Raw genomic sequence first — 12,500 nt, forward strand, 5'->3', positions numbered from 1 at the left:
TTATGGAATTAAGAGCCAGAAGGTCAACACCCGCTTCCGAATCGTGGAAGTCATTAATCTTCTTGAAAATATGACTTATTATTATTTTAGAGGCTATATCTGCCTTCCTGATCGTTAGGAAAAATTCGTGCTCTTTATTTCATTAGAGTAGTAAATCATTAGGTTTTTGAATCAACAAGTACTCCTAAAAGCAGTGTGGATTGCGTTTTATGTTATATTGTGATTGGTTTTACTTATACAGTTAAAAATTTCAGAATTCCCATGTGCGTATTCTGGTAATAGTTTATGTTCGATTTTTTTTTTTTTTTGGGGGGGTGGCCGAGGGGTGAAGAGAGAAGTTTATAACCACTGAAACGCAGAAAAGGTTTGTCAACCCCTTGTGAAGGCTACTGCCCCATATCCGTATCCTTGGTGTTTTTGTTTACCTAATAAACAAATATTTGTAACGGCCAAACCGAAGGTCTGGTTAAAAGGATTATACCTATCCCACGTTTCACTAATCCTGATGCCATCTAGGACAGGGATTTAAGATTTTATGGTTCTGTGATTCCTTTGTTCAGTCATTTTACCCAGAAAGAAAATTTTATTTCCTTAGTAGATGGCTTTCCCAACCACATGGTCAGGGTGCCTCGGGGAAAATAGATATTCACGAGTTGTCTCAATTTCTATACTACCATCCGCATAAGAAACAAATCTTCAGTGTGAGCTTGAGTGTGTCACCTGTCAATCCAATTTTTATTAGAGTTTCTTTGCTAATGTCCCCAAAACATATGACAGTCTGAAACAAAGTGCATTGGGCCACCTGTCTTTTTAAGCCTTAGTCTCTGTAAATACACATATCAGCTTCATTTACAGTTGTTTTGTACCTGTCACAGCTGATACGTGTGGCACCATCACCCATTCTCTTTCTCTGTGGAGTTCCTCAAGGCCCTGTACAGTCTCTCCCTCTTTTCTGTTTTCGTTGTTGCTATTATAGCTAAAACATACTGTAGCATCTTCTATATTGTATCCACTTATGGGCGTTCGTTATCAAAAGAACAAGAAATATTTTCCATACTTTTCGTCAATTATCTTTCATCATACATATTTGTGCCATATTTTCGCTCGATTTCCTCTTTTTTGTGTGTGTGTGACTTGACCCATCGTACCTCGGAACCTGCCTTTGTCTCACAGCTATCCGGTGTCGTTTTGTTTCACTATCAAACCTCCCTTTCTTCCTTTCTTTTTCTTTATTGCAAACTTCAAGTACAATCAGTTTAGTATATCCAGATTTCTTTCTTTACCTCTTTGCTCTCATTACAGCTCCACAAATCTGTTCGATAACGGAAAACAAGTCCTTCGTCTTCTGACATTTTTGAAAGAAAACGAAGCCGCCTCAAACTTGTCTCGAGAAGACATTGAAAAACTAGTTACTGATCCCGATGCTCGAGAAGTTTTCCTTCTTTTTATTTATTTATTCAAACAGTAATCAGATCTTTATCCTTACTTAGGAAGATCATTAATCTCGTATTTATTGAGATGCTGTTATACCTTCATTACTCAGGCAGTGCCCTTGTCTTTTCCTCTCGAGAGTTCAGGATTCATCCTGATGTGAGGTTGAAATGTATTGATTCAGTCCTGATTTGAGGTTGAAATTCATTGATTCAGTCCTTATGAGAGGATGGAATATAAATATTCAATTGTGATGTGAGGTTCATATCCATTTATTCAGTCCTGGTGTGAGGTTGAATGTATTTATTCAGTCCTGATGTGAGGCTGAAATGTATCTTTCCAGTTCTGATGTGCGGGTGAAATGTAAATATTCAGTCCTGATGTGAGGTTGCGATGTATCCATTCAATTCTGATGTGAGGCTGAAATGTGTTTATTCAGTCCTGATGTGAGGTCGAAATGTATTTATTCAATCCTGATGTGAGGGTGAGATGTATTTATTCAACCCTGAAGAGAGGCTGGAATGTATACCTATTGCAAAGTGATCATACGTAGATTTCCCGTAACATATATATTTTTATATGTTGTACCGGATTCCTTAACAGGCAGGATTTACTTGAAGGTTATTGACCTCATCAACAAATTTGTCATTTTTTTTCTTTTTTAGTTTTCCCTTATCCATAACTTAGTGGCACTGAGGCTTCTTTTTGTACAGTTAATATCTTGGAAAATGTTTAACTAACCCAAAGCACGAAGTTCCTTCCGATCTCAGGATATTGTTACACCCGTTTGACCAACCTCTGTCACATTTACTCCCTGAAAATGAATAATTTCCGTATTGGGTACTTGAATTATTTCTATTTAACGTTAGGTTTTGGCAGTCTCTCTTATCTTCAGTTTTCCCTTGGTTCCTTTGTATCTACATTTTTCAAGAGGGCTTATACTTTTCCCTTTTTATTTTTATTTTATTTTTGGTTTTCTAGTATTTCACGTCTTCATTATCAGGTTTCTTTCTCATTCGGCTTAGAACATTTCTTTGGTTGCTCAATTTTATCTTCCTCTTCTATAACATTCTCAGTCCTTTTCCGTGATTCCTTTCTTAGTCATGTTAATAAACGATTTTGGCCTAATACTATTCTCTCTCTTATCTAGCATTTTCCTTCGCCAACATTTCATCTCTTGTTCGGAGCTCACTGATGACAAAACGGAAAAATTAACGCCTGTAACATGAAATCTGTTATATAATTTTATACTAAGCATTTAGTTAAATGATATTTACATAACGCCCGTAATGTAAGGCCTAGAATACGTGTCACCTTTGATGAAGCTAATTCAATTTTTTTTAAGATGAAAAACCATTTATTAGAACGCCTTGGCGCCTCCCATATTCCTTGTAACAATGATTGATTTTAACGAAATATTAGTGGAGTTTCTGATACTGGTTTGGGATGATTTAAGTGAAGTTCATCACTTGACAGCGATTGATTGGTTAAAATGAGCAAAGATGTTGCAACATGGATGGTCATCGACGCCTCCTTACTGGACAGCTAAAAGATAACCCGAGGGAAATTTCTAACTTGGTTGACACCAGCGAACCTTAAATCAGTCAGTCGATAAATCACAGCCTTACTGCAATTTTCTGGGGACGCCTAATGGAACTGTCGTTTCTAATCTGGCAATTTTAAGCTTTTAATATTCTCTCTCTCTCTCTCTCTCTCTCTCTCTCTCTCTCTCTCTCTCTCTCTCTCTCTCTCTCTCTCTCTCTCCAGTGTGAGCGCTTTACCCCTGGATCTTGAATTTCACTCAGTGCTGTTTCCACTTTTGAATATTCGCTTAAATTTTGTAGAAACTCAAGCTTTTTTTAATACTTTGTTATTGAAATTCGTTGTATTTCAGTCAGATGGCAAAACTGAGGTGAAGGGTGTTTTTGTAATCTAAGTTGATTTGATATCTCTCTCTCTCTCTCTCTCTCTCTCTCTCTCTCTCTCTCTCTCTCTCTCTCTCTCTGTCCACATACACACAACACATCAAATCACTGTAAAATAAAAAAAAACACAAAATATTTGCTCAAGGACTAGGAATTCTTCTCTCTCTCTCTCTCTCTCTCTCAATAAGAATCACCTAATACTAGAAACGAAAATGCTTATTCCTCAACAAGACCAACAAACAAACAAACGGAAGATTCAAACAAACAAAAAATAAACCCACCGTTTAAACTCGACAACAAACAGACACCCCTATAAGCGCTCTCCCCTTCTAGCTGGTCACGTTTATGGTGATGTGCCTCGAACTTCATCTTATAGTCATGATTCTCGAGCTGGTGTCTCGAACGTCATCTTTTTGTCATTTTTCTGGAGTGTAGTGTCTGGACCATCATCATTTTGTCACGATTCTCGAGGATAGTGTCTCGAACACCATCTTTTTGTCACGATTCTCGAGGCTAGTGTCTCGAACATCATCTTTTTGTCACGATTTTTGAGGACAGTGCTTGTCTCGAGCATCATCTTTTGGTCATGATTCTCGAGGCTAGTTCTCGAACATCATCTTTTTGTCATGTTTCTCGAGGTTAGAGTCTCGACCATCATCTTTTTGTCTTGATTCTGAAGGATAGTAGCTTCTGTCTCGAACATCATCTTTTGGTCATGATTTTCGAGGCTAGTGTCTCGACGATCATCTTTTTGTCATGATTCTCGAGGCTAGTGTGTGACTCGAACATCATCTTTTTGTCATGTCTCTCGAGGCTAATGACTCGGACATCATCTTTTCGTCATGTCTCTCGAGGCTAGCGTCTCGAACATCATCTTTTGGTCACGATTCTCAAGGCTCTTAATCTCGAGGCTAGTGTCTCAAACTTCATCTTTTCGTCGTGATTCTCGAGGCTAGTCTCTCGACCATCATCGCTTTACCATGTTTCTCGAGTTTAGCCTCTACTCGCTGCCTCTCGATTGAGTTACCTCGTCGTCAGAAATCCATTACGGTCTGCTCTTTTAAAGGACAATGGCATAAAGTCCGCCAAAGGGGTAAGGCGAGGTACTCCCGTCCAAGGCCTGTTCCAGACAGGCGCTCGAATGGATTTTCTTTCATGTTAAAAGAGAAAGAAAGCCAGCCGGGTTGGGAGAAATATCGTTTGCGTGTCGGCCAAAGGATTTTCCATTAAACATACGCAAAAGCGTTGTCTGTTTCTTACGTTTATATATATATATATATATATATATATATAGAAATCATCAACACACAATCACGTGTGGAACAGAAATAAATGACTATCGGGATATAGGTGGAAAGCAAGGGCGTTACCCACTGGGCCATACAAGTCTAAATAGTTGGAATAGCAACTGCAAGGAATTACCTGGGCAAGCTAACTGCTTATATATATTTTCCCCAACTTCCCGACTCAGCAATGACCCAATAGACAACATTTCATTATATATATGAATATAGAAATCATCAACACACAATCACGTGTGGAACAGAAATAAATTTATACTACGTCGGGATAGGGCGTTATAAGTCTAGTTGGAACCTACTGCCCAGGAATATATATATAGTTTTCCCCAACTTCCCGAATGAAATGTTGTATTGGGTCATTGCTGAGTCGGGAAGTTTTTAGGTATGTGTGTCCTGAGTGCAGTTGCTCTCAGTGGGTAACGCCCTGATGGGCTTTCCACCTGAGAGACCTGGGTTCGATCCCGACGAGTCAGAGACGTGATTGTGTGTTGATGTATCTTATTTATATAGCTTGCCCATCAGGTTCCAACTCTTTAGACTTGTATGGCCCAGTGGGTAACGCCCTTGCTTTCCACCTGAGAGACCTAAGTTCGATCCTGTTTGAGTCAGAAAATTTATATATAAATATATATATATATATATATATATATATATAATTATATATAATATATATATATATATATATATATATATATATATATATATATATATATATATATATATATATATATATATATATATATATATATAGAGAGAGAGAGTGAGTATATTTATATACATACACACACACGTATATATATATATATATATATATATATATATATATATATATATATATATATATATATATATATATATATATATATATATATATATGTATATATAAAAGGAAAAGAGAAGAGAAATTGACAAATAAAAGACGGACGGAAGTTCGGACATCGTTAATAATTACATACGAATAAATGCAACTAAATGAGGCGAAATAAACAGTAATTTGACAGATTCTGATCTTTTAAATCAGAGCTTCCTAAAGAGTTATTAAACTTATGACACTCGTTCCTTATCAAAATTCCAAAAATCTGAGCGACTGAAATTAAATTTTATTTTGTTTTATTTTATTTTTGCATTAAGAAATTGCTTGTGACAATTTTGTTTTTATTTCAAAATACTATAGACAAGATCGTGAGATGGTGGTTCAAAGAACTTGTGTGGAAAGTTGTCGAGCGTATATGCAAATGAAATTATACAGTGACTTGATAATAAAAACAAGCAAAAACTTGCCCTGCAATTACCCATCGTATTCGTGCATGGTGTGAAATAAAAGTCAGTTTATGTAATTTCACATTTGCACTATTATTCATTTAGTATGGTTTGCTGTTTTTCTCTTTTAACGTTCCTTTTAACCTAACTTATATTTGTGCGTCAGTGAATTTTTCTTAGATGTGCTGCTATTTGTTTTTTTATAGTTCTTTATATAAAAAGACTTGGCCACAATGGAAATTAATTAATTATTTTAATGCCGTGAAAAAAGGAATTGCTTCCCGAGAAAGTAAACATCTATTACTATAATGTAATATTTATTGTCGGTATGAAATAAGAAATGGAATATAGTCCGGCGATTTTAATCTACGTTATTGTGGATATCATTTAAGGTAAAGAATAATTGTAGCACAAACACTAGATAAGAATCACCGAATAAGCTCCATTTTTATTGATATATATGTATATATATATATATATATATATATATATATATATATATATATATGTGTGTGTGTGTGTGTGTGTATGTGGGTGTATGTATGTATGTATGTATGTATGCATACATCCCAGTAGTCTTGTGAGAAACTTGAAGGCTGCGCTATATGTGTATGTGTGTTTGTGTTCTAGATGAATAAGGCAAGCAGATTTGCGCAAAAATGCTTTAACCATCAAAAAATATAAAGAAAAATAGCACTTAAAACGAATATTTCCTTGATATTTCTATCAATTCTCAACCGCTCTTTATGCCATATGTATCGGCTAATGCAAACACAAAATTATTCATTGTGAGCATTCGACTGATAGTTAGTCAAAGTGAAAACTCAAGCAGACTTCGTGAAACAGAAAAAAACAGGCCACTTTGCGTTCGAAGTACATCATAATTGCAGAAAGAAAAGTGGATGTCCCAAACAAGTGATTGTAATTGTCAAATCTCAGTCTTAAAAACTGGTCATGTTTGGTCGTACAGCGATTTAGTGTTCATCATATATTTTGTACGTATGCGCATCTGTTTATGGTTTATTTTTCGACTTATTTACGTTACAGTTGATTTAAGAAGAATGCTTGGCTTTACGGGATTTATACGTGGTTTTTCTCCTGGTCACAAAAACAATGTATTTTTTCATTTATGTTAATTCTTGATCCAGCCTATATATATATATATATATATATATATATATATATATATATATATATATATATATATATATATATATATATATACATATATATATACATACATACATATATATAAATATATATATATATATATATAATATATATATATTATATATATATAATACCAATATGTATATTTATATATATATATATATATATATATATATATATATATATATATATATATATATATATATATATATATATATATGTATGTATGTATGTATGTATGTATGTGTGTAGGCCTATGTATGTGTGTAAAATGAAGTCAAGTCTCATATTTCCGTGTTAACTACCAATATAAATATTCAAACTATATAAATAAATCACGATTCACAAATTTATCAGCGAAGGAACTAGAACCTAAATATTGAATAGCATATACCTTCCAAAAAAAAAAAAAAAAAAAAGGAAGACTATCTTCCATTTATTGAAACTTCTCCCGGACACCAATGTTCGTGACACTGGTCAGGAAATTGTTTAGTCGATATGGCCCGTCCAAGTGCCACAAAAAGGCCGGTCGAGAAAATCCCTTTATGTTAATGACAGGGTCGGGCGAGTGAAAGGACGCAATTTGCAGGAACTCGAACTTGTTGCTCGTTTCAGCTTGGCAACAGCGACTGGAATTGCAGGGGAGGAAGTTAACAATTCCAGCAATATAATTTGGAAACTTGTCCAGGAATTGGCAAAATGAGATGAATGTATTTTGTGTGAATAACATCTTTAGCTATCGGTCAAGAAATAGAATAATCGTTCTTAAATTAGTCATATACTAAAAACTTGTTGAGAGCTTCTGTAAAGCGTACGGAGGTAAAAAAAGCTTCAGAGAAAATTTTTAAATAATATTAATCTAAAACAACTGCCAGAAATGCCTCTGTCTTATTTTTAATGGGTTAAGTTAAAGTCTCCCTTCTTTGGGTTCAATATATCTGTTCTTCCCAAACACATAAAACAACAACAAAAAAAGGACCAGTAAGGTTAGAAGGTCGTCGATTAACATTTCTCCTCTTCATAATGACATCAGAAGCAACTTGTCACCAAATTTGTCCCGTTTCAATAACTCGAATCTCTTCCGTAGATGTTGTAACGCAGTTGTAGTAAACATAAATCAATCAATCAATTCCGGCTATTTTAGGCGCGTTAATGCCATCAATAGTAGTGACGCATTTGTAATTACAAGTAAGTACTTACTGTCGAGACAAAAAATAAATATTTTAAAAAATACAGTACAGATATACGATAATATCTTTTCTCTCTAAAAATAGGCCTCTGGTCCTCAAGTCAAAGGACAAGAATATTTGCAATACCATTTTTACATAGTTTATAATTAATTAATCAAACTGTGTTTAATTCAAAACTTTAGTTCATAATATAAATCAAACGGTGTTTAATTGAAAACTTCTCACTGACTTACAAAACGAGACTATTCTGTAGAATAAATCACCTGTTGTGTAATCAGTATCCTTTTACGTTTGCTGTTGTATCCAGGGCACAAAATACTTTTCCTTTATCCCTCAGTAACTAAACAAAATCAGGACAGTGCTTGTATTTTATGACAGCGGTTGATGAATGATCTTGTGTCATTGCGAGTGGCAATTATTGGCTGCACGGAATTACAGTATTCTTGTAGACCATTGTTGTTCTTATAAATTGTATGCGCGTGGAGAAGGGTAATAATAGTTGTTATTATTTAGAATGCGTTGTATTTTTTTTTATTATCATGGTGGCTTTCATCAATAATGCAGAGCTAAATAGAAGGTTTTCCAGTTTGTTATTAACTGTGCCTAGGACATATCAGTCTGTATGTAGAAATTATAATACACATAGATACATACAGTTGTGTATATATATATATGTATATATGTACATATATATATATATATATATATATATATATATATATATATATATATATATATATATATGCGTATATATATATATGTATACATAAAAGTATATGCAGAAAGGAAAAAAAAAAAGGTGCATTTTTATACATCAGTACATAAATTATTTTGCATTATTTTTTCCATTTTATTTTTTCACTTGGAAAATTTTAATTTCTGTCATTCTTCGTAAACTAAGAACTTAAACTAAGAGGAATATTTAATTTTGCAACATGAAATATTTTAAATCATCTCTGGTTCGGTATTAATACTATATATACCATAGCATGCATTTGTGTTTATAAGAAAGATAATATGTGTTTGACCATTCTGTTTCGTTTTATTCATTATATTATGTATCATTCTCGATCTGGTGTTCAATAAGTTATCTTTGCCCTGCAGTACAACCATGTATGTTTTTTTTTTATTGCTCTTTTTATACGCAAGAAACAAGTCTACGACACAGAATACCTGTTTTTATCGGGACCCCAACCGCCATTTACTGTTTTTTTTTTTTTTTTTATTCATTGCTATTTTTATACGCAAAAAACAAATCTACGACAGAATACCCGTTTTTATCGGGATCCTAACCGCTATTTACCTGTACATCAGGATAATGCCTGCCTTTTATTACAGAGTATATGGTAATTAATTCAGAACCCCCAGAAAAGTACAGGACTGGCGGACGTTATTATCTAAATGAATGGATTAAGTTTGATTAGGTGAAACGGGCGTTATGTCTGTCATGACACGATGTTATTTTCAGAGCAGTCGTCATCAGTAATGCAGGGTTAAATAGCTCTCGGGATTTACGTGTAAAAGCGAGTAAAAACTGTGTTTGTTTGGTCGTCTGCACTTCATAACTATTTCCAGAACTTCTTGTCGTTTTGGGCAGTGCAAGGGTCGGGTGTGACGCTGCCATATTAAACGTTCTCAGTCGTTTTGTGTGGTGTTTGAATGCACTACACACCAAGAAAATGCTGAAGTAATCAGTACTAGAATTTTATATATATATATATATATATATATATATATATATATATATATATATATATATATATATATATATATATATATATATATATATATATATATATATATATATATATATATATATATATATATATATATATATATACATACATACATAAACCTTTATATAATATTCTTCTACTGGCTAACAATGTAAAGTTTTTCTTTTAAACATATATATAAACCTTTCATAATATTTTTACTGGGTAACAATGTAGTTTTTTCTTTTAAACATCAATGTCTCACTCTCTCTCTCTCTCTCTCTCTCTCTCTCTCTCTCTCTCTCTCTCTCTCTCTCTCTCTCTCTCTCTATCGATATATATATATATATATATATATATATATATATATATATATATATATATATATATATATATATATATATATACATAGATTCATATATAAATATGTATGTATGTATATATATATATATGTATATGTATGTATGTATATATATATATAGTGTGTGCGTGTGTAACGTGTGTGTTATTAGCATATAGCATATATATCAATCCTCTATTATATGGTCATTCTCTTACTGACTCTTCTTGTTTTAGACTGGCAATAAGTATAGGAGAGTATTAAGGTTACCGATAGACTGGACTAGAAATTAGTAAACTATATATACCGGGATAATATTTCAAAGAAAGGGCCAAACAAACAGACGGAAGAGACTGAGATGAGCAAATTTCAAGATGCGACTTTTAAAGGTAAGACTTGTTTGAAAATGAGATGGAAATAATTAAATTCAGAAACAAAATACATGTTATGTTATCGAGAAAAAGGATTAATAATTGAAGGTTAAAGAGACTGATGTTTCAGTAACAGAGGTGATCGGTAATGACGCTAACAAAATAAAGTGAATTAAGCGAAATGATATAAAAACGTGTTAGAAATAGACTAGTAAGAAAATAGGCATTATTATTATTATTATTATTATTATTATTATTATTATTATTATTATTATTATTATTTATCGGACTGTACAAAAATTAAATGGATTAAGCTTCAATACAGCAAACTTTTTAGACGAGAATATCTATATATGGAAAAGGAAGAAATAGAAGAAAAAGCAATAACTGAATAACAAGAGACATAACTTAGCAACCAAACAGAAAATATACATGCATTCTTGAAAACCGGAAGCAGTGACTATGACTTTTAAAGTAGAATTGTAGTTGTTAATTTAAATACACAAATTTCCCCGACCTCACGTAAACTAATTAGAAGTAACATTGAAGACAAATGAATTTTAAAGTTGCCTTCCTCAGTGCAACCGATCAAGGCTACCTCCGGTAAACAGTAGATTTGGGAGTCTCTGTTGGCGACCTGCAAAGAGAGGTCAGTGTTCCACATGAATAAAAGTATCGTGGTAAATTGCCTTAAGATTAAGCACTAGCACGAATTACCAAGTATTTGTGGCGTTCCAATAATTCACGCACTAACGTATCATTTCCTTGAATGCTCAGTTTTAAGAAACTTTTTCTTGGTCCGAGTGAGCGGTCATATTTAATCGTATATGGGTGTCATATTCATCATCTGCTCTTTTCGCGTTTCTTCGGCTTGTTTTTAGTTTTCTATAAAAGAAAACTATTGTGCCTGCTTTGTCTATCCGTCCGCCCTCAGATCGTAAAAACTACTGAGGCTAGAGGGCTGCAAATTTGTATGATGATTATCCACCCTCCAATCATCAAACATACCAAATTGCAGCCCAATAGCCTCAATAGTTTTTATTCTATTTAAGATTAAAGTTAGCCATAATCGTACTTCTGGCAGTGCTGTAGGTAACAACAACATAGGCCACCACCGGACCATGGCTGAGTTTCATGGGCCGCGGCTAGGAATTTTATGGGCCGTGGCTGAGGCCACCACCGGAAAGAAAACTCGATTGCGCCGAAGAAACTTCGGCGCATTTTTTACTTGTTATAGCTGTTCTTTATTATCAGATAATTATTCTTTTGTAATTTATACGTCTATTCATCTCTAGGATCACAAAAATGTCATGGCTTTTTTTTCGTCGTTTTTTATGTTCGTGCGGCCACTTCACAATGGGCGGTCATCATGAGATGGTCTTTACCTATTTTGTTCCCATCGTTTTTTAGGCTTATCTTTGAAGGGTTCTATTATTCCTACAAAGACATTTCTATATTTTTTATGACTAATATGTTTTTTTTTTAGTTCGATATTTTTCTTGCGATCGCTTGTATGTAGATGTTCATAGAAAGTTGATCTCTGGAAGTGTGTTCGTGGGAAAGAAAAAGAAAGACGGGAGAACGATTTATTTTATGGGAAAGGTAGCGGATTTATTGTATGGGAATGAAAGCTGTTAACATTAGGACGAAATGTTTTTGGGGGGAAACAAAGCTGTTAAGATTAGGGCGGACTTGTTTTATGGGAAAGAAAACTGATAACATTAGGGAGAAATTTTTACGGGAAAGAAAGCTGGTAGCATAAGGGCGATTTTTTTTTATGGGCAAGAAAGCTGGTAA

The 12,500-nt window shown here is 33.7% G+C and overlaps 1 protein-coding gene across 3 annotated transcripts in view; it reads left to right on the forward strand.

Moving 5' to 3' along the window:
- Positions 1-12,500, forward strand: part of LOC136839535 (DBH-like monooxygenase protein 1) — a 104,958-nt gene that overhangs the window by 17,592 nt on the left and 74,866 nt on the right. The gene's annotated exons all lie outside the window — the stretch shown is intronic.

Source organism: Macrobrachium rosenbergii, chromosome 6, assembly GCF_040412425.1.
Source record: "Macrobrachium rosenbergii isolate ZJJX-2024 chromosome 6, ASM4041242v1, whole genome shotgun sequence".
NCBI lineage: Eukaryota > Metazoa > Arthropoda > Malacostraca > Decapoda > Palaemonidae > Macrobrachium > Macrobrachium rosenbergii.